This window comes from Pleurodeles waltl, chromosome 3_1 (genome assembly GCF_031143425.1).
Source record: "Pleurodeles waltl isolate 20211129_DDA chromosome 3_1, aPleWal1.hap1.20221129, whole genome shotgun sequence".
Lineage (NCBI taxonomy): Eukaryota > Metazoa > Chordata > Amphibia > Caudata > Salamandridae > Pleurodeles > Pleurodeles waltl.
The window spans coordinates 1,932,904,888-1,932,928,603 of record NC_090440.1 but is presented as its reverse complement, the minus strand read 5'-3'; the positions used below and the strand labels follow the sequence as shown (position 1 = coordinate 1,932,928,603).

General features: G+C 44.4%; 1 protein-coding gene across 3 annotated transcripts in view; it reads right to left on the bottom strand.

The window, feature by feature from the left end:
• The window catches only part of LOC138285803 (adenine phosphoribosyltransferase-like), a 204,083-nt gene that overhangs the window by 131,142 nt on the left and 49,225 nt on the right, over positions 1–23,716 (bottom strand). The window contains exon 1 of one of the 3 annotated variants that reach the window (XM_069226193.1): positions 13,805–13,955. The exons of 1 other annotated variant lie outside the window; for it this stretch is intronic. The gene's annotated coding sequence lies outside the window, so the exon portion shown is untranslated. Of the gene's footprint in view, positions 1–13,804; positions 13,956–23,716 lie in introns of those variants that run through there. One more of the 3 variants, XM_069226194.1, reaches the window with a different exon arrangement.

Genomic DNA, 23,716 nt, shown 5'->3' with positions numbered 1-23,716 from the left:
GCCAGATACAGAGTTTGGCTCCTTCGCCCCCCCACACATTTTGGGTCGTGTCCTGATGGAGAAACAAAGACTCCGCAAACACACCTGACTGGACAGGTCACCCAGTATATTATCCACAACCGGTGACACAAGTGGTTGTCATGAACTACAGCATACCTGAAGGAAATGCACTTTTGACTGACAGGTTCCCTAGCAGTAGAGTTGGTTATGTTCTAAAGTTCATACTTTGCTTCCTTAATCCATTCCTTATATATGTTAACAAAAGTGTGCATTTTAATCTACTGTCTCGCGATATACATTTTATATAAAAAAATATGTAGTTTTATAACTTGCTTTGAAGTAAAATAAGCTATTATAACTGAGTACGTGATTTTCTCCCTCCTAAACTTTGAGGAGACCTCTTCAAACCAGTAATGAGGAGGGGGAACCAGACACCTTGACTGTCTCCCCTAGAGGGGTATAAAATATACCTCAGGACTGAGGAAATATTCTGCTGACTCTAGAACAGAGAAGAGATAGGTTCCCCAAATGGGGAGAGAAATTGGCTTACTTTCGGGCACAGTCAGAGTCTAGTGACACTGAGCACTGCCTTGAAGAGTTTGAGGAAACCAAAGCTGCGAAGACTAGAAGGTGGTCACCACTACAGAGCACCAACAAGAGCGCGTGAGCAGCTCTGATCAAGCGAAAGGACTTTGCACAATGCCGCTGCCCCTGGTTTCTCATGAGTGGTACTAACCGAACGCAGAGGCCCAAGTCCGTTCACACCTCTTATTGAAAGAGTGAGGAACAGGTGGACACCACAACCTCCTGCCACCACCTCGTGTTTCTCTCATGAAAGCAACACTGGACAGGTGCAGGAGTCTGGTTGGAACTGATGTGGTGAGCCACCCTTCTTTCCACCTTTTTGGGGTGATGCAATGCCAGGTGTCCCTTCGAGTGATATTCTGAACGAATCCCTTTATCTGTGTCTAGTGGTGCCGCAAACCAGAGGAATCACGTGAGAGCCAGTGACAGTCCTGCTGGCACCTGAGAGCGAGACCCACCTGTGATCACTGCCGCTTCCCAGCACACCTGGAGCCAAAGCCGTGCTGCGCCCGCCTCCCAAACCCACTTTCTATAAACCGAGCAAACTGGACTATGAACTTATTACTTGGAAGAGCAGATGCAGCGCACAGCTATAGATAATAAACAACTGTATCCCCGACACCCCCATGTAGCATTCCTGAGACTTAGACATGTTACAGAGTAACTGTAAAACCTTACACAAAGATGATAAAGGGTAAATCAGCTGCTAGAAAAGATCATGTGTCTTTAATATACATAAAGTCTTATCTTCTTTTCATAAAGACAGCACTGCCTGGACATTACATTTACTAAGCAGTTGACCCCAGCTCTCACTCCAAGAAGAAGCCTCGACTTTAGGACCGCGCTTCCTAAAAAGAAACCCACGGAGGAGGGACCTGGCAGTTCAGTTTGCGTGCAGTAGTAGCTGCTTCCAAGGACAAGGGCAATACTTGTAAGACTCGCCTCTTTGCCTCTGTGTCCTGCGGGCCTTGGACAATCTAGAACTGGCCCTTCACTGATGCAATAAATTGGTAAAAGATAACAAAGTCAGTTCTAAGAACCTGAGTTGACTTAAGCAGACAACTGGCAGTTTATTTTGGACTCTGCCCTATAAAATAAAATACCTTACAGCATTTCTTTCTAGCCTGGAAGGATTGCTTCCTCTAGTGACAGGTGAAGTATGGAAGGAAGAATCTTATTAACCGAAATGAAAAATAAATGCAAGCAAGAGAAACAAGGGGGCTCGAAATGAGAACTTGTACATTAATTTCTTTTTTTTAAATGCAAGTCCTGGCACTTGGATAACCAAAGCAAGGGTATTTGGATCTGGGATACACAGGTAGATCTTCGTTTTGCTATTGTGGTAGGAGGTCAAAACAAGGTAACAACAAGCCCCCTTGGCAGGTGAGCAGGAACAACGCTTTCCTTGGCAATTCTTCCCAAATCTACTACTATCACGTCCTCTTATATTCATTCAGTGTCAGAGAGAGATGATTCTATGAGTCTTACCCTTACATTAAAAAAAAAGTTCTCTCTGCGCTGCTTGTAGGTCTAAACTTGGGGCCCTAGGCTAGGTGAGGGTGGAGTTAACAATGGTGTCAGCAAAGTCAGATAAAAGCAGGAAATTTTGTACTTGGATACGTTTGAAATTCTCTGAATTCAACCAAGGATTTCGACTCACATTCCTTGTAGTTGAATGTCCTACCCAACATGATTGACACATGACGCTGCAAAGATGAAAAGTCCACGTCTTTGTACACACCTACATTAGATCCAACTGGGCCATAGTCGCATGTAAAAACTCAAAATATGCACTGTTAGGTCTTATCCTCTTCTGAGGGCATCTGTGGTAGTCAGAGAAAAGCGGACAACGTGCAGGTCCTTAACCAGACAAGCTGAGCAGAATGAAAGTTAAAAATGATCTACTAATGAACATCGTGTTGGGGAGCTTTGGGTTCTTGGGGCATGATCTGCAAACCAAGGGGTAATGTTCAGTATAACAATCTTTAGTTCTTGTGACATGAATGAATCCTCCAGTTGACTAAATATAACTTGGCAATTATCCTGCCCCATGTAGACAATCACATCCGGTTTGTATTCTCAGTGGTTGGCAGGTTTCTGCTGTCTTAAGTAACATACTGCCAAAAGGTGAATCTGGTAGAGCTCCCAAAGCTCACCTCTCAAAATGTCCTCAAGGTGTCTCAAACGTGCCTCGGGTCCACGCCAGGCATTGGCTTTCCTCAGGACAGGATCACAGGGGCTTCATCACAGAAACCGTCTACTCTACCTACGACAGTCTTAAATTCCCCAAGTCTAATCAAGACCTCTTTAGATTAAGATAAAGCCAATACATCTAGAGCCCTGTGGATGTGTCTCCCTCGAGCCCTGCTTGCTCCTGTCACCCTTGAAGCTCAAGCACCTTGGGCAATTAATAATACATTCCCCAACTGTCTCCCAGCTCATTCCAAACCTTCACTCATGTTAGTTTGGCCACATTCCAATAGCTGTCCATCCTATTGGCGCCGCTCATGTGCAGGTCTGGAAATGGATGAGTGGTTTGCTGATGTCTGTTGAAAGAAGATGGTCTAAAGAAACACAACAGAGCCACTAGTGATTTTCCAGAAGAACATAAATTAATTTAACAGATCTCCATAAATCCATAACTCATACTCATCGTCTGAAGACTTACCTAGGTTGCATAAACTTTAATCACCCCATTTAATAATGATTAAGCCAGACTCTCTGAAACACAGGTATTTGACATGGGTCAAGACAGGTATGTGGTAGATTTTCAGTGTATACATGCAGAGCTCTTATGTTTACCAGGCAAAATGCATGAGTAGTTCATCCAGTGCAGTTTTAGCATTTAATTTAGAAATATGTAATCCTCCTTATCTCATTGTAAAACATGGGAGCTTACAATCCCAAATTAAAAACTCTCTAATTCACTTATTACAGTCGAGTTGTGAGGCCTCTAATCAACTGCAATAAGGGAATGGCATAGCTGTTTAATTCTAATCTCTTCTTGCAGTTCATTTGTGACCTCTTTATGCCTGCTGAAAGAGCCAACAGCAAAGGAAAAAGGCGGGTCACACAGCTTCACTGCAGCTGGCATTTAAACAATTGACATTATTATCATCTGTGATGGACCTGGCCCTTTTTGCAGGGTCATCCCCAAACCTTTTGCCTCCTTCCTCTTATTTTTCTGACCTCTTACTGTTGGCTCTACGACTCTGAGCACTTTATCACAGCTGATCAGTGCTAAAGTGCAGGTGCTCTCCCTATTAAAGTTGGTATGATTGGCACATTTAATTTACCTATAAGTCCCTTGTACAGTGGTATCCCTATACCCAAGGCCTGTAAATTAAATGTGACTAGCGAGCCTGCAGCACAGCTTGCGCCACCCACAGAACTAGCCTTTCAAACCTGCCTCAGGCCTGCTAGTGCAGGGCCTGCATGCGCAGTTTACTGTCTTAGGAACCTGGCATCTAAATTTACTTGCGAGGCCCAGAATTCCCCTTTTACTACATGTAAGTCACCCCTAAGGTAGGCCCTAGCTAGCCCTATGGCAGGGTGCTATGTACGTAGAAGGCAGGAGATGTGCCTAGTTGTGTGGCCTGTCCTGGTAGTGACAAACAGCCTATTGGGTTTTTCACTGCTGTGAGTGCTGCCTTGCTCATAGGATTGCATTGGGAATGCCCTGCCTTGTGACTAGGGGGTATTGTCTGATTTATGAGGGGTAGGCATGTTTGGTATGGTTGTAATGATAGTGAGAAATGCCGCTTGCTGGTGTAGGTGTTTTTTTTATTACCATTATAGAAATGCCACTTCTAGAAAGTGAGCATTTCTCTGTGCCTGTGACTCTGGTGTTTTCCAGCTTGATTCCAATCCACGTCGGGCAGAGTGACAGATGGGCTTTGTGCATACTTTTCAGACAGCCTGTACACAGTGAGGGTGGAGGTGTCACAGCAGTGCATCTGCATACTGAATAGTCTTCATGGGCTGAGAGAAGGGGAGGTGGGGCACACCTGCATTTGTAAAGGCTGTGCCCTGGCCTCACACAAATGGCTAGTTTACCCCTAACTGATGTCTGCAGACTGTGCTGGAACCCCGGAACCAGTTGTAACTGGTTGAACCTCCTCTACCCATCTTTGTTAACATTGTGCAAAACTGAGTATAAGTACAGGGGATTTTCCCCACGTAGGAGACACTTTTAACTCACAAGAAACATACCTGGAACTGGACACAGAATGCTGCTGAAGGGACTCACCAGGAACCGCCTCGGACTGCTGCTGTGCTCACTAGGAGGAACTGCCACTGACTGCATCCCCCTTGTGCTGGCCTGTTGCTGGGCCCTGTCGCTCCGTGCCACCCTTGTGTCCCCAGAGGCTGGGTGCTGTGGCCCCTGCAACCCTTAGCTTCCTAGAGCAAGGACAAACCTGTGTTGGAAGCCCCCTGTGTTTATGGATTTAAGCACCTGGTGAGCACTTTTCTTTAATTACCACAGCGCCTTGAGAGCGCCTCTTCTATGAATTACCTGAGCGCCTTGAGAGCACCTGTGCTTTTTTTTACTAAGCACCTTGAGAGCGCTGCTGCTGGGGAAAATCACCACCGCGACCCAGGCACTCGAAGGTCATGGAATGCGTCGAAAGCGTGCTGTGTTGCGTGCCCTTGGGGCACCACAAAGTGCAGAATGGAGCAAGTGTGCTCCTAACAGTGCCCCTGGGGAGAAGCATGTTGCAAAGATGCATCCCTGGGGCACCAGCCGGCATCCACTTTTGTCCAAAGATCACCGCCGCAGCCCAGAGGAACTCACGTACCACATCAGGTGTGGGCGTCTCGCCTATGGGGGCGCAGCTGTCTAGGAGGGCAGAGGTTTCATTGGAGGTCCCTCGCCCCACTCGCCACCCCATGCTGCTATACAGGTCCGCAGATGGGAGGGAAGGCTCATCGGAAATTCCCCGTGCCCCCGGGCCTCTTCCCCTGTTGTTCCAGGGGGGGCCGTTATCGCTGCCCCCCCTGCTGGATTGCTGAGGCGGACGGGGAAACCTCTTCGGAGGCTCCCGCTCCACACTGGACCCCCTGTTGTTGTGCAGAGGATCTTGGTCGGGTGGCAACTTCAACGGAGGTCCCCTCATTACCGCTGGGACTTCTCTCCTCTGCCTTCCTTGTACACTGAACACTTGTGGCACATAGGCAGGCCGGGGTAGTGACCCTCGACAGAGGTCCCCAGCCCTGCAAATCCTGCATTAGGACCAGAGCCCGGGAGCTCCACGGGTTGGGACATGGACGCCCCTGTCGTGCCACCTAGTTTTTCTTGATGCTTGGAGCGGAGGGCAGCTCACCCTCACCGGATCTGATGAGAAGATTACAAAAATGATATGTGCATTCCTTCTGTTGTGTGAGGTGCATTCATGAGGTTGCCTTTACAACAATACAATGGTTATATGTTTTATGATGTTCCGGTTATTGAAAATGATGATAATGTGATTTTACTGGCGCACCATATATCTTCCAAGAATATGTGACAGAACAACTAGGTCCTAAACAACTATAGCCTAAACCACTACTGCTAAACAACTAAAAAGTCTCTACAACTAAGTACTGAACAACTACTGTCTGAACAACTACTGTGTCTGAATAACAATTGCCTGAACAACTAATATATATATATATATTCTAAACAACTAATAAACCATAAAAACCAAAAGGAAAACCTTACCTTAAAATTAGTTGTTCAGGCAATTGTTATTCAGACACAGTAGTTGTTCAGTACTTAGTTGTAGAGACTTTTTAGTTGTTTAGCAGTAGTGGTTCAGGCAAGTAGTGGTTTAGACCTAGTTGTTCAGGATGTTTCCCATCTTCCAATGTTCCTTTTATTGGCATTCATTATGAGCTTATGACAAGTGCATTTCTCTAGTAATGTTTTCCTGACTACTGTTTATGTTGCAGAATAATAAGTAACCTGTGTGTTATATGTGGCTACTGCTGTTTTTTGCGGAGTAATAGTACTGTGTAATGTTCTGACAACTGCTTGGATAGCAGGGTACTGCTGACATGTTGTGTTTGGTCCAATGATGTTGCGCACAGTCCAGTTTATTTTTATATAACTTGATGTTGTGTTTCCTTTGTGGTGGGAATAGTGTGTCACATGTGTTATGTGTGTTGTGCAAACGCTTTACACATTGCCTCTGGGATAGGCCTGACTGCTCATGCCAAGCTACCAAGAGTGTGAGCAGGGGTTATCTTGGGTGTATAACTCCCTTGCCCTGACTAGAATGGGTGGGTGGGTTCTGCCTGGCTTAAGTGTATACCCTAGCCAACCAGAAAACCCCATTTCTAACAACCTGTTTTTCTAAAATGACCAGTGATCAGTACAAAGAAGAAATCTATGGCAACATGGTTATTTTTGCACAGTGCAGCTATTTTTTAAATCTAATTTAAACTGACTTTCAGACATTTTTGCGACAAATTAAAAATGTATTTTTAGTGTGATAAATGTTGCTCTAGATACCGTTTTTATTCTTGATATCTGCAACCACATTATTCATTTCATGAAGAGAAACATGGCAGCAAGGATTTAAGAGGTTTGCTGGTGATAATGTGACCATGTATTAAATAAAATATAATACTCTCACCATGCTTTAATAGGCTATTTCAAGACACTTCAACATCTCAATATGCTATGACCTTGTATAGTAACTGATAACATAAGGCATTAGGCACTACATACATATATGTACACACACATACATATAGCTATATATAGAACTTTATATTAATTTAAAAAAACTCCAGTAATTTGCTAAAAAAACAAAGGTTAAAGTGGCGTTACAGTAAGGGGAAATGTAAGGTAAAACATTACGGGCCATATGTACCAAAGCATTTTCCCATTGACACAGAATGGGTAAAACCCGTTGATACATCTGGCCCTACATTCTAAACTCTAAAAACATTTGAAGCTCACCAGTTACACTTAAATAAAGGAACTATAACTGGAACCACCATGCACCGTGTTGGTAGTTGAACTGACATTATTGATGATAACAATGTGCATTCCAAAGGCTCGATTTATAGTTACTTCAGTTAACTATAACTGGTGTATTTCAGAGATTTTTAGGGTTTAAAATGTTAAGCTTTAACTGGCATTCCAACTATAAGATCACTTTAATCTATTCTAATTATGTCACTGTAACCTTTGTTTTTTCAGTGATTTTATAAGATTTTTTAAACATAAAGTTAAGATTTTATTCCCATATCTAACTATGCCAACCCCCGCACGTATGCCTTTGGCCAGGCCCTGCGCCCAACCCTCGCCATGCACAGCCAAAGACATGGGTTTGTCCACAGGGCCTAGCTGTCCCAATATAAAGTGGTGTCATTCTGAATAAGGTCTGTCCATTACACTGTAAGAGGCTGTCAATTAAAGTACGCAGATCTACAGGCTTTTCCAAAGGTTAAAAAGTCAATATATAAACGGTAGGCCTATTGGCTTTGTCAAGCGGTCAGGACATCAATATATCAGGCTTCTGTCAACGGGTCACCCCAATTAGCCACATGTGTGATTTACCACTGAAACCAATGCAATTACCATAATCAATGCATTCATTTTTAAAACCTATATAACATGGACATTATAGTATTTTAAATAAAGCACTTTTAATAAAAAAAACATAAACAATGTGTTTGAGTATTTTTTTTAACATTCTTCGAGACACAGAATGTAGCGATTGGACTAACCACAAGGGGTCCCAACAACCCAGCTAATAAGCATACAACTCCAGCTTAGAGTACTGTGAAAAAGATGATAAGCTCTCCTGGGTTCACGCATTCAGTGACCCAGGAGACTTACTACAGGTTTTTTTTTTAAACATTCCTAGGGGGCTGCTGTGCTTCCTGCAGTCCCCTGCAACACATATTAATAGATGGTGGTGTCCCTGACCTTCCTTGGAGCACCACAGAAAGATAATATGTAAAATAAAGTCCCTGCAGGGCATTATAGAGTGATCCCACCAGCGATTAAATGAGTGGCCTCTCGACCTTAAAACTGAAGCGGTGAGGTTGTCATTTCATTTTTTTGTGTGTATATATATATATATATATATATATATATATATATATATATATATATATATATATATATTCTGAGAGCCCCTGTCTCACTGGGGCACCCACAACCTATCTTTTTTTTATGTTAATGGCAGTACGGGGAGCCCAGTCCTGCACTGCCATACCAGTTTCTTTTTTTTATTTGGGTGCCCCGGTCCCACCAGATCCCCTCCTTTTTTCTTTACAGTAACAGCAGCACGGGGAACCCTCCCCCATGCTGCAGAGCCGGCTCCCACAGTCTGGCGCTGAAGTTGACAGTTTCTTCCTCCCTGCCCGCTCCATGTGGGCAAGGTGCTTAAGTGTGTGACCTGCTTTTAAAGTGACAGAGAGTAAGACGATACACCCCAATGTAGGCAGTGTGTCACGGCACTATCCCCCCTCTTTGGAACAGGATCCTGGGGCACCTTCCAAAGTGTGTCAGACTCTAGTCCCGGATACACTTCGAGACGGGAGCCCCATGCATGACACCTCCCCAAACTAAAAAATATTTTAAATTGTGCTGACCCCACAGGCCCTGGCCCACTCCAGGGAGGGATGGAAAGGTGATTTTATTGAAAGATGGTGATCCCGCCTTTTTTTTTTCTCATGATATGGTACATGTTTTTTTTTTTTTTTTTTTTTTTAAACATTTTGGTCCTGGAGACTAATGGGACATGGTATACTTACCATTCCCCCTAAACATTTTTTTCTTTTCAGCTGTTTTTGCTGTATCTTTGCCTTAAATTCCTATGATAAACAGCTTGGGCAAAATGCATTTTGCACCCCCCTCCCCTTTCTTTTTCTTGGCCCCCCCCACTTTACCCTGAAACTTTCCATGAAGGAGCTGAGGTAGATTAACTTTTTTTGGAAACTTTCGTGAAGATTTGTCAAACAGTGCCAAATTTATTATCAAAACAAAAAATCTATTTCCTATAGAAACAAACTCTTACTGTCACACACACACACACACATATATATATATATATGTATATAAAGCTAGGGTTACAAGAATGCAAATACCTGGACTCCATGAGCTACCCATGCATGGACCTGGAAATGTGAGCGCTATGTACATGCAGGAAAAATTTACATACAGGAAATCTAAATGAAAACAATTAACATAATCATAGAATATACTGAAATGTAGCATGGATGTGATGATCCAGGTCCAACTGTCCTTGCTTTAAAACTTCATTTCTCTCTGTATTCTTTGTCCCATCACTATGGTTAACAAGTGCAAAAATCTAAAACTGGTCCTTTTTCTTCTGAGAAAGTATTTGCATCACAACCTTCATCCAAAATACCATAACGTTCCTGAAAATTGTACATAAAACTCCAGTGCAACACTGACCCCACAGAACCTAATCAATCAATTAGTGCTTGTTTAGTGCAACTACTCACCCGTTAGGGTCTCAATGCGCTGGGTGGGGGGTAAAAGTGTAGCATTTACCGGTGAGGTGGTTCTTAAAAAAGCCATGTCTTCAGTTCCTTTGTGAAGCTGAGGAAGGAGGTGGTTCGGTTGATGTGGAGAGGGAGGGCGTGAGTGCTGTGGTCTTCTTTTGCTTCTGCTGAACTAATTAGACTAAGATCTGAAATCATTGATTATGGGGTGAAAAGTTCAGAAGTGGAAACTGTCTGTAAGGGCCTGGGGTGAGCAGATCACTCTGGTTTCAAAGTTGACGTTAAACACATGCACGAAATAGTTTTAAATGTTAACTAAACTCAATCACTGGCAGTGAGTGACAAAAGAACAGAGTTTGTCTCCTTTCTGAAACATTCTAGAACAAATACAATGTTTTATGATCAAGGTGCTCAAATAGCGTATTTGGGTTTAATTTCTAAATTAAAAAAAACTTTAGAAAAACATGGACATATTCCCTTGGCATCCTGGCCGCACTCCCTTTTTACTGGACGCCTGAACTAGATGCCTTTCCTACAGGATAAAAATAAATGTTGTCACCTAATCCACCCATGTGCCTCTGTAAATGTTAAGGTTCATTCCTATACGGGAGGGATGACAGGTGCTTTTAAAAGACAAACTGGAAGCAGGAACATTAATAAATGGTTTTGACTTGAGAGTCAAGATGTTGGATTTGTAGCTCAAGAAGCTTGGCAAAGGATGCTCAGCATGTCATTTGGTGGGACCTCTATAGCATGGTAATGCGTTAAACATAAAAAGTGACATAACAGCACAACAATACAACAGGCTTAGACGCAGGTTAGCAAGAAGGGCAAATGCCATAGATGGGGCATGTGGATTTACCCTCTTGCCAACATTTTTAGGTCTTTTGTTAGACAACAACGTTTGATTTCACTAAAGGTATAGGTATAACATACTTACTTAAAGAGGTTTTCAGTCAGCTCTCTTCATCCATTGGTCTGTTGTGTCATTCACATTTTGTTTCCACCCACTACACCATAGCGCAGTAGGTCAGCCTCCTTCAGCCACTGGTTAATTTCAATTTGAGTGACTTCATTTTGCTCTTCACAATGAGCATATCCACACACATGGTAGTTCACTTCAGTACCAGTGTTTTTGTTTTCACTTTATTGTTCAGTGGTGCTTTTGTGTTTACAGGCTGATGTTGCAGCTATCAGTTCCTGTTTCCTGTTATTTCTATTGTAAATTCCTTTTCAGTGGCCTTTTTTATGTGACCTATGCTGTATGTCCATTCGAAAATGTTCTTTATAAAGTAATATTCTTTTAATATGCGCTCAATGAAGTGCATTTATAACTGCACTCTTGTATGTCATGGAGGTATGTATGATAATTGAGGACTACAATTATATCTGTAAAGAAATTTAGCTGGTTTGTCCTGCCTATTTGGCTTTCTGGTTTGCTTTCAGTGCTATGTTATATCATGCTTTTTTTACATTTAACTATTATATCAGTAATTAAAACTGCGCTGCCTAACTATCTACTTGACTATCTATCTACCAGTCGTATCTGTCTTTCTGTCTACCTATATGTCTTTTTATCTACTTGTCTCTCTGTCGGGCTGCCTGCCTACATCTCTTTTTACCTGTCTAACTACCTGTCTTCACAGCTCTATCGGCCTCCCGGTCTGTCTATCTACCTACCTGTCTATCTACCTGTGGGCCTGCCTACCTGGTTGTCTATATACCTGTCTGGCCATCTATCTTTGCAGATCTATCTATCTTTGCACCTCTATCTATCTATCTATCCACACAAACCTGTCTGTGGAGAAGCCGAGGGCCCTGTCTAGCAAGATCCAGAAGGAAGCGGACTGGCGCCTGCACGAGACTGTCACAAACAAAGGAGCCACTAAGAGATATGACAGGTTGCTTGCCGCTCAGAACTGATGGCCCATGAACATCAGAATGGTCTCAGAGACCAAAGTCGCGTTTTGGGACAGCAAACTAGGAAAGAGAATAATTTATAGTCAAAACCATAAATTGAAGCTCTCACCTTTGCCCCTTTGAGCATCTGTAGAATCACAAACAGCGGTAAAAAATGGAGCTTTCTAGAACACTCGTCACAGTCATTAGATGACATTAGACACAGTGCACATGTGATCAGTGTTGCAGCTCCTTGCCACATAAATGCTATTACTGCGTTTTCGGTTGTATTTCAGACTCTGAAAGTGCTAGGAAGAGTTGACTTTGTGTAGTTATTTTAATTGCAAGACTTTCCTACCGGTAAATAAAAGCCCTGCTCTTTTTCAAAGATACAGCTCTGTCTGTACATACAGACGAACAAGTGTACTTATTTCTGTCACACCATATCAGAGTTCCAAACACTGTACAATCCCCCTAACCACTCTTCCCCCCCCCTCCCCCCATCCCAGTCTCCCCCCCCCGCCCCGCCCCCCAGTCCCGGGAGTATACGTCTTGACCTCACGCCCTCAATACCTTTGAAAAGTCACGCACACAAAGAACAAGAACATAACCTGTAGTGAAATAGTACCCACGCTTCACAACCTGAGTAGTGACGACAATACTTAACAAATATGCTATCTCGTAATGTCTAACTGCCCTATAATCTAGAGCAGTGGTTCCCAACCTATGGTCTGGGAACCCCTGAGGGTCCGCGAAGCCTCTTCAGGGGGTCCGCAACTGCTTAGAAAATTAAATAATATTAACAGATTTAGTCCATAGCTTTTAGGACACCAATAATGATTCATTGGGGGTCCCGAGCTTCAGTAATGATAAAGGTGGGGTCCACAGAAGTCAAAGGGTTGGGAACCACTGATCTAGAGCAAAAGCTTCGCAATCAATGCCTGCCAAGCTGCGAAGGCCTCGTTCCATAAATGTTATCTATGTGCTAGATGAGACCATGCTTGCCGAAGTTGTTTTCTGTTATACCAAAACAAAAACAAATACCACGCACAAAATGCCTAGTCCTACCTTTCCTAATGTAACAAGGGTAAATTGCCATTTTTGCCTTTTCCCTAGACCAGAACCCATTTTGTCCAGAACTTTTCATGCATGCGTCGGTGCTCGATTAACTAAGATACTGCGTGCATGTGAGAAATACATTTGATTTTGAAGACTCAATCGCTGACAATAAGTGACACGAAGGAGAGGTCTCCCGAAAGGCTTCAATGGCAGGTGCAGGATTACATGTGTCCGATCACCCGCAAAGTGGCCAAATTATGCATGAAAAGGATTAAATTGACACTGATGAAGAACTGAAGAATCCGGGCTATCTCGAGCAGGGCGCTGGCTGCGGCCCCGTACACTCCTGGCTCCTGACATGACTTTACTCATGCGTGGGATATAAATGCTCTCCAGCGCATGACATAACCAAACATAACTCACACCATCAGAAGCAGTACTTACGAGAGGGGTAGATTCGTTTTACTAGCGTTCTTTGGGGATGGGGAACTGAAAGACTAGAAATGAAAAGAGCACGAGAGATTGGGACATGGGATTTTATTTTAATCCAACAATTAGAAATCAAACGTGTAAAAGTGGTGAGGAATGCTCGGACTATGACAGGGAGGTATCCGGGTGCAATGCTGCAAACACCGTTATGTTATACTGTCATAGCGCACATCCAATAGCTTGGTCTCATGGCGCTTTAATGAGGCAGACGCATCACAGCACATCAACAAGACAAACACTGCCTGCAGCCTCTGAAAAACAAACTTTTAGGTAGTTTTTTTTTAGCCAGTACTAAGAAACTTACTGTGAAAAGTTCGTTATGTTTGTATTCCTGAGACCGGAGCCCTGAATCTGATCCGTCTGTTTACAGCCCCTCCAACAACCAGCATGTGCGCACTGCGCAGCCAGAGACCCTCCCAACAGTGAACCGCCTCGCGAGGCGCCGAGAGAAGTGGGCGGGATTGCGCGCAGGGCCCGAGTTAACCGTTTGTCTGGCGTCAGTTATCACGTAAAGAAAATTCGAGATGTCAAACTTGACATAAACTTTAACCTGGTCATCAAACCCAAAGATAAATCCTGCATAACTCAATCACCCAAAAGGTTGAAGGGAGCTAGAGGGAGCCACGTGCTCGCACTATCAGAGCCTGTGCACGAAAAATGTCTGGGAGACTGGCCAGCAGCAGCAGGAACCATTGAACCACCACAGCAGGGTAACTGGGCGTCGTGCGTCATGCCAAGCAGCTCCTGCCAAGGATGCCAAACAGGAGTGCGCTCTTTTTTTTTTTTTTTAAATAAACGCACACGAACTATATTCGATAGTACTATGAAACTTTCAAGGCAAGCCGCAAAGCACAGATTCACATTGGCGAGTACAGGCACTTAGGCTCAATATTAATCTTGTAACATTAGGTCGCAGCAACAGCTCCTCCGTTACTTATTGTTAAAGGGGCCAGCCATAGGGCGTGACAGGGACAGCACTCCCCTCAGTGCGCATGTGTGTTTGGCTGGCCATCTCAGGCCTGGCAGAGGTTGCTTGGCAGTTAGAGTTAGCTGAGCAGAGAGGATGCTACTTCTGATGGGTTACTTTATTAGGTAACTTATAACTTCTTAAATAAACCTACAATCGGTTATTCTACATGAACTGGCTACGTGACTTCTGCTTACCAAAAAGGAATCTTTAATTACAACACATTATATGACAAAATGTTTTAAGATAATTGAAATACAAAATGTTTTCAGATAATTGAAATACAAAAGAAAGAGGAGAAAAAGAGGTGCTGTTAACAAAAAAAGTTTTCAAATCATAATATTATATCGCTAAAACAGTATTTATTTTTTACCACAAGGTCTACCGTAACTAACAAAATTCTATTCACTCTCTGGTTAAAACAGGCCCCATTCCACCAAGCAGCAAAAGTCAGTGTACTATGTTGCTTCCAATTTGCACTAATCCGTTGAACAGCGAATGGCTTACAAAGATAAACAGTTTTGCATTTACAAGGAAGTGAATACCAGGTCTTCCATTACGAACCTATAAATATATCATGAAGAGCTACAGGAACACCAGTATTTGATACATTATTAAACCACAACCAGATTTGAAACCAAAGCTGTCTAATTCTAGAACAAGAAAAAAAAAACGTGTTAGTAAGTACCAACAATCTTGAAGCATGTCCAGCAATATTCAGATTTTGAAATATCAATTTTACATATAGATTCTGGAGTGAGAAATAAACTTTAACCTGCAGAAACTTCATTAGAAGTTAAAGAATGAGGCAGAGAAAAATTCAGTTTGGGAATATCTCTCAAAGCATAGATGAAATAATTAAAGTGGATGAACCACAGTTATTTTAAGATTATGGTTTGCATAGAAATGACTGTGAGTGTGGCCAATAGTAGATATTGTCAGAAAGGGGTTATTGGAACCTGGAGACTTATACATGTTACAGAGACAATGTAAGACCTCACACAAGGTTTTACATATAAAATGTACATACATTTTCACAGTCATATTCATTTCATAAAGAAATAACACTGCCTGCACAATACATTAATTACAAGTGATACTTGCTCTGCCTGAACTGAACTTCAGTCTTCCTCACAACACCCACCAAGCGGAAGCCTTGAATGTTCAACCTCGCTTCCCAAAGAGGTGGTACATGACAATTCAGTTTGCTTGCACTAGTAGCTGCCTCCTGCCACCCCAGAGGCAACACAAATTCTTTCCATAAGAATCGCCAAATTGCCCAAGGGTTCCACTGGCCCTGGAGAACAACTGGCTTGACATTGACTAAATAATTGATAAAAGAACAATAATCACATAAAAAAAAAAAGTCCTAAGAAACTGAGTTGACTTACACAAAGAACTGAAAGAAAAACTTTTTGGACTCTGCCCTGATGAAGAAGTAAAATACTTTATCTTACAAACCTTACGAAGCTTCTCTCAGACTTAGAAGGATTACGTCCTCTAGAGGCAGGTGAAGCATGGAAGACAGACTATTTTAAGAACCAAACTGCAAAATTAATGCAAGCAGGACACACATGAGTCCTCGAAATGAGAACTTGGATAACTAAAGCATGAAGCTTGGGAAGGGCAATTCGACCTGGGACAAACAGGTATATCTGTGTTTTCCTTTTGTGTTGGAATTTCAAAATAATGTATTCTAAGATACTATACTACAACAATCTCTTAGTCCGATCAGAAGGAAGGTTGCTCTCCCTAGAACGTCTTTCCAAACCTACTGCTATCATAACCATTCTTAAATGCATCCACTGTCTATTAGTATATTTCCTGAACCTCTATTCTTATAGACTTACAGAAAAAGATCGCTTTGCAATCCTTATACCTCTAAACCTGTGACCTTAGCCTAGGTGGGAGTCAATACCAATACCAGCAAAGTCAGAAAAAACATGGACTTTTGTACTTGGAGATGCGTGAAGTTTCACCTTTGCCTCCCATTCCTTACAGTCAGATGTCCCAACCAACATGGTTGAGACAATAGGCGGCAGATATTGGGATTTGCTGCTCCTTCTAAGGTCTGCCAGAATTGTGAGTAGCAATGGGGAAACACAAAACATGCAGCTCAACAGCAGAGTCATTGTCTTTCCCTCTGTTGGACTTTTGCTTATGCAGGGTCATCCCCAGTCTTTTTGCCTCCTGCCTCCTATTTTCTTCTGACCTGTTGCTGTTGGCTTTTGAACTCTGAGCACTTTCCCACTGCTAACCAGTGCTAAAGTGCATATGCTCTCCGTGTAAATTGTACGTAATTGGTTCTCCACGATTGGCATATTTGTTTCACTGTTAAGTCCCTAGTAAAGTGCACTAGAGGTGCCCAGGGCCTGTAAATCAAATGTTACTAGTGGGCCTGCAGCACTGGTTGTGCCACCCACACAAGTAACACTGTAATCATGTCTCAGACCTGCCACTGCAGTGTCTGTAAGTGTATTGTTACACTGTAAATTCGACTTGGCAAGTGTACCCACTTGCCAGGCCTAAACCTTCCCTTTTCTTACATGTAAGGCACCCCTAAGGTAGGCCCTAGGTAGCCCCAAGGGCAGGGTGCAGTGTATGGATAAGGTAGGACATATAGTAATGTGGTTTATATGTCCTGACAGTGAAATACTGCCAATTTCGTTTTTCACTGTTGCAAGGCCTGTCTCTCTCATAGGATAATATGGCGGCTACCTTTAAATATGATTAAAGTGTAGATTCCCCTAGAGAGTAGATGGACATGTGGAGTTTGGGGTCCCTGAACTCACAATTAAAAAATACATCTTTTAGTAAAGTTGATTTTAAGATTGTGCGTTTGAAAATGCCACTTTTAGAAAGTGAGCATTTTCGTGCTTAAACCATTCTGTGACTCTGCCGTGCTTGTAGATTCCCTGTGTGGGTCAGTTTGACAGTTGGGTTGTTTTTCACCTCGCACTAGACAGTGACACTAAGGGGGCTGTGGTGTAACCTGCATTTCCTGATTAGCCATCTCTGCTAGGAGGGAGGGGAGGAGTGGTCACTCTCATCTGAAAGGACTGTGCCTGCCTCTGACAATGCCGGCTCCAACCCCCTGGTGTGTGTCTGAGGCCTTGCCTGGGCAAGGCAGGATTTCACAAGTAGGCGTGAGTCCCCTTTGAAGAAAGGTGACTTCAAAGACTAAAATGGGTATAAGGAGGGCACCCAAATCTACAGACTTTAGAAACACTTCTGGATCCAAGAGGAACCCTTGCCTGGAGAAGAGCTGATAGCTGAGGAAGAAGTGCTGCCCTGCCTGTGACTGTGCTTTGTGGAGCTTTCCTGCAGTGCTGCTTCTACCAGAGTAAGAGGGCAAAGACTGGACTTTGTGTGCCTTCCATCTTGTGAAGAAATCTCCAAGGGCTTGAGTTAGAGCTTTCCTCCTGTTGTTTGAAGTCTCAGGGACAGCAAAGACTTCTCTCTGCCAGCACCTGGAGTCTCTGGAGAGACTCCTGCCCCGACAAGTGGTGCCCTATCCAGTCCCTGGGCCCTTGAAAGGAAAGCTGGTGTAAATCGACTTCGGACGACTTCGGACCGACGCCGCTGCTGAATCCGGTAACGCCGCCTGCACCTGACGCCGCGACCTTCGCTGGAACGCGACGCTCTTCGCAGGCCCGACGCCGCAGCAGCCCCGCTGAAGTCCGCGACTCCGTGGAAGTCGCCGCACCACGTCGTGACCGACGCCGCTCGAAGTGCACGGATTCAATGTTTCGCACAGACGCCGCGATCCCCGACTTCGCGCATCGGCTTGTTTTCACTCTTCACCAAAGGTACTGTACTTGGGGGTCTACACGACTCCGTGTCCGGCACCGCTGGTGGCGGCTTGTTGGGAACGACTCCGTCACGACGCCGTGTTAACATCTCATCGAAGCATTTTTTTTCCAAGCGCTATTTTTTAGTTTAATCTCTAAAAATTCATAACTTGACTTGTGTATGTCGGATTTTTGTCGTTTGGGTCTTGTTTTGTTTAGATAAATATTTCCTATTTTGCTAAACCGGTGTTGTGTCATTTTGTAGTGTTTTCATTAAGTTACTGTGTGTGTTGGTACAAATACTTTACACCTAGTGCTCTGAGGTTAAGCCTACTGCTCTGCCAAGCTACCAAGGGGGTAAGCAGGGGTTAGCTGAGGGTGATTCTCTTTTACCCTGACTAGAGTGAGGGTCCTTGCTTGAACAGGGGGTAACCTGACTGTCAACCAAAGACCCCATTTCTAACACCATCCTATCATCAGTCCTGCACTTGGAGTTTGGAATGAGGGAAAGGATGAGTGAGTGGTACCGAAAAAAGAGAAAGAGGCCTTGGGGTCGGTGAAACCTCTGTCTGGTGGACTCAGTCTTTTTCTATCAGCTAGGGAACAATCTGTCATTTTAGAACCCCTTTCTTCTGCTCCTAAATCGATCACGTATGTGGTTCCACAAGAGTCCCCTACACTGTTTAATATATATTTGGCACCCCACTTAACAGTGCCCGAGCCAGACTCTCTGAAAAGGGGTTTAAACGAGGGTCACAACCGTCAGATCTATGGCAGATTTTCAGTATATACATGCAGAGCTCCTATTTGTACGGTGTATTCTAGAACTTGTAGCCCTGTTTACCTCAAAATACAAGAAAGTGTGCAATCAGAATATAAAACAAACTATTTCTAATTTTCATAATTACAATCACGTTGTAATGCTCTAGTTACCTGTAATAATTAAATGGATTATATGACGGAACACCGAATTAAAAACAACTACTAACCTTAACAACGAGGTCGGAACACCGACCTCGTCCTTACTACTAATGATTTTACCACGAATGCCTTAACAACAATATTTCGTTGTAAAGGCATTCCTGATAAAATCATTAGCAATAGGCACCATTCACCCTACATCCCTCACCCCACCCCCCAACCCCAAAACCTAAAACCCCCCACCCACTCCCCAAAACCAAAAATGCCCCACCCCCCCAACCCCACCCCAAAACCTAAAACCCCCTGACCCCCCACCCACTCCCCAAAACCAAAAACGCCCCACCCCCCCAACCCCACCCTAAAACCTAAAACCCCCTGACCCCCACCCACTCCCCAAAACCAAAAATGCCCCACCCCCCAACCCCACTCCAAAACCTAAAACCCCCTGACCCCCCACCCACTCCCCAAAACCAAAAACGCCCCACCCCCCCAACCCCACCCCAAAACCTAAAACCCCCTGACCCCCCACCCCAAAACCAAAAACGCCCCACCCCCCCATCCCCACCCCAAAACCTAAAACCACCTAACCCCCCACCCACTCCCCAAAACCAAAAACGCCCCACCCCCCCAACCCCACCCCAAAACCTAAAACCCCCTGACCCCCCCACCCCAAAACCAAAAACGCCCCACCCCCCCAACCCCACCCCAAAACCTAAAACCCCCTAACCCCCCACCCCCACCCCAAAACCTAAACCCACCACTTACCTTCGCCAACTCCCTTCTTTGTACCTTAACCACGCATGTTCGTTGTTCAGAACATACGTAGTTAAGGCACAAAAATACGAAGTCGTGGTTAAAAAAAGCGTTGTTACGCTTTCGTTAACCACGACTTTCGTAATAAAAAAGTCGTAAAAAAGGATGTTTACCAATGAAATGGCGTAGCAGCTCAACTCTAATAAGTTAACAGTTGAGTTGTAATGTAATAATGCCTGGGCCAGAGCCAATAGCCAAGGTGAAAGGCTGGTCACAGGGCATCACTGTGGAGGCCCTTTAAACACTTTTCATCCATATGTATTTTGTTTCTAAAATAAAGTGATCAGTACAAAAGAGAGAATCATAGCAACTTTGTTTGCACATTATAGCTCAATAAAAAGTAAGCAAGAATCTCTCTACCTATTACAACTCAGTCTGAGCTATACTGTTTTCAATCTGCTACACACTAATCCAATTTTAAAATGTTTTTGCTAAACAACCACAAATTGCTTTTTGGTGTGTTGAGTTTTGCACTAGTTACAACTCTTGTCATATCTGCAACCATGCCAGTTCTTTAATCTGAAAGAGCAAGACACCAAGGATTTAAAAGGTTTGTGAGTGATAACGTGACCATGTATTATAAAGAATAAAATAACCTCTGCCATGTGTTAAAAGGACATTGCAAGTCATCTCGGTATTCTATAACCTTATAAAGAAACTTAGCCTCCTGCCTCATTTTACTATACAGTCGGAAATCTTGCTCGTCTTAAAATATCTTTATAATGTCAAGCAAGGGGGAGAGACAGACAGAAAAACTGCAAGCCCCAAAATGCAAAGCAAAAAACCCAGACCAGATGAGTTACACATGGACCTGGGAATGTGAGAGCTCTCAACATGTACAATGAATCTACATGGAAACAATTAACGTAGCCACAGATTACATCGAAAAGGTGGAATGGATTCAACAATCCTGAACGACCCATGGGACACCTTTGCTTGGAAACATTATTTCACTCTGTAAGCATTGTTGCGTCACCATGGTTCATACATGTGCAGCAACCTTAGTTTGACCATGTCTGACTGAATCAGCCTTTGCATCTCCACCTTCTCCAAAATACCATAATTTTTCTGAAAATGAAACAGAAGTACTGTAGGAAGTTGGCTCTGTATATACTATCTCAAAGTGAGAGATAGAGTCCAAGGGTTCCCCTTAGAAGTTGATAGTGGCAAAATTAGATAATTCTAATGCTCTATTTTGTGGTAGTGTGGTCGAGCAGTAGGCTTATCAGAGGGTAGTGTTAAGCATTTGTTGTACACACACAGGCAATAAATGAGGAACACACACTCGAAGACTTAACTCCAGGCCAATAGTTTTTATATAGAAAAATATATTTTCTTAATTTATTTTAGAACCACAAGATTCAACATTTGAAGTAAATACATAAAATGCAAGGTACTCCACACAGTTAAGTAAGGAACTTTGAATTAAAGCAGTAGTACACACAGTATAGGTTAAAATGGCAATACGCTATTTTGAAAGTGGACACAGTGCAAAAATCAACAGTTCCTGGGGAGGTAAGTATGGTTAAGTTTCTGAGGTAAGTAAAGCACTTACAAGTTCAGTCTCCTGGGTATAGGCAGCCCACCATTAAGGGTTCAAGGCAACCCCAAAGTCACCGCACCAGCAACACAGGGCCGGTCAGGTGCAGAGGTCAAAGGAGGGCCCAGAACACATAGGCGCCTATAGAGAACATGGGTGCTCCGGTCTGCTGGCAGATAAGTACCCGCGTCCTCGGGGAGCAGACCAGTGGTTTTTTGTAGAGTACTGGGGGACACACAAACAGGCACACAAAACACACCCTCAGCGGCACAGGGGCGGCCGGGTGCAGTGTGCAAAGTTGGCGTCAGCTTTGCTATAGAAAGCAATGGAGGGACCCGGGGGTCAGTTAGGCGATGCAGGCAGGGCACAGGGGGGCTTCTCGGGCCAGCCACTGACTGGGCTAGGCAGAGGGCCACCTGATGGTCACTCCTGCACTGGAGTTTGGTTCCTCTCAGTGCTGGGGGCTGCGGGTGCAGTGCTTGGTCCAGGCGTCGGATTCTTTGTTCCAGGCAGTCGCGGTCAGGGGGAGCCTTTGGATCCTCTCTGCAGGCGTCGCTGTGGGGGTGCAGCGGGGTCATCTCAGGTTACTCACGAGGTCGCAGTCGCCTGGGAGTCCTCTCTGCAGTGTTGGTTCTCTGGAGCTCGAGCCGGGGGCGTCGGGTGCAGAGTTTGAAGTCTCACGCTTCCGGTGGGAAGAGGGAGTTCTTTAAAAGTTGCTTCTTTGTTGCAAATATGTTGCTGTTGGTGAACAGTGCCGCTGTCCTCAGGAGTTTTCTTTCGGTTCAGGGCAGTCCTCTGAGTCTTCAGAGGTCGCTGGTCCCTGTTGGATGCGTCGCTGTGCAGGTTCTTGGAGTCTGGAGACAGGCCGGTAAGGCTGGGGCTGGGGCCAAGTCAGTTGTCGTCTCCGTCATCTCTGCAGGGCTTTCAGGTCAGAAGTCCTTCTTTTGTAGTATGCAGGAATCTGATTTCCTGGGTTCTGGGTCGCCCCTAAATACAAAATTTAGGGGTGTGTTTAGGTCTGGGGGCAGTAGCCAATGTCTACTGTCCTGGAGGGTGGCTACACCCTCCTTGTGCCTCCTCCCTATTCCTATTGGGGGAATCCTTCAAAACCAAGATGGAGGATTTCTAAAGGCATTGATCATCTCAGCTCAGGGCACCTTAGGGGCTGTCCTGACTGGTGGGTGACTCCTCCTTGTTTTCCTCATTATCTCCTCCAGCATTGCCGCCAAAAGAGGGGGCAGTGGCCGGAGGGGCGGGCATCTCCACTAACTGGGATGCCCTGGGGTGCTGTAATAAAAGGCATGAGCCTTTGAGGCTCACCACCAGGTGTTACAGTTCCTGAAGGGGGAGGTGAGAAGAACCTCCACCCAGTGCAGGCTTTGTTTCTGTCCTCAGAGAGCACAAAGGCTCTCACCCCAGGGGGGCAGAAACTCATCTAAGTGGCAGGCTGACACAGACCAGTCAGTGCTGCACTGAAGGATTGGGTAACATACAGTGGGCATCTTCCAAGATGCCCTCTGTGTGCATGTGGTAATAAATCCAACACCGGCATCAGTGTGGGTTTATTATTCTGAGAAGTTTGATATCAAACTTCCCAGTATTCAGTGTGCCCATTATGGAGCTGTGGAGTTCGTTTTGACAAACTCCCAGACCATACACCTAATATGGCCACACTGTACTTACAATGTCTAAGAATATATTTAGAGACTGTAGGGGCATATTGCTCATGAAGCTATGCCCTCACCTTTGGTATAGTGCACCCTGCCTTAGGGCTGTAAGGCCTGCTAGAGGGGTGACGTACCTAGGCCACAGGTAGCATTTTGTGTGCATGGCATCCTGAGGGGGATGCCATGTCGACTTTGCCTTTTTCTCCCCACAAACACACACAATCTGCAATAGCAGTGTGCATGTGTTAGGTGAGGGGTCCCTTAGGGTGACACAACATATGCTGCAGCCCTTAGAGACCTTCCTTGGTCACAGGACCCTTGGTACCACTTGTACATTTTACAAGGGACTTATCTGTGTGCCAGGGATGTGCCAATTGTGGAACAATAGTACATTTTTAAGTGAAAAACACTGGTGCAGGGGCCTGGTTATCAGGGTCCCAGCACACTTCTCAGTCAAGTCAGCATCAGTATCAGGCAAAAAGTGGGGGGGTAACTGCAACAGGGAGCCATTTTCCTA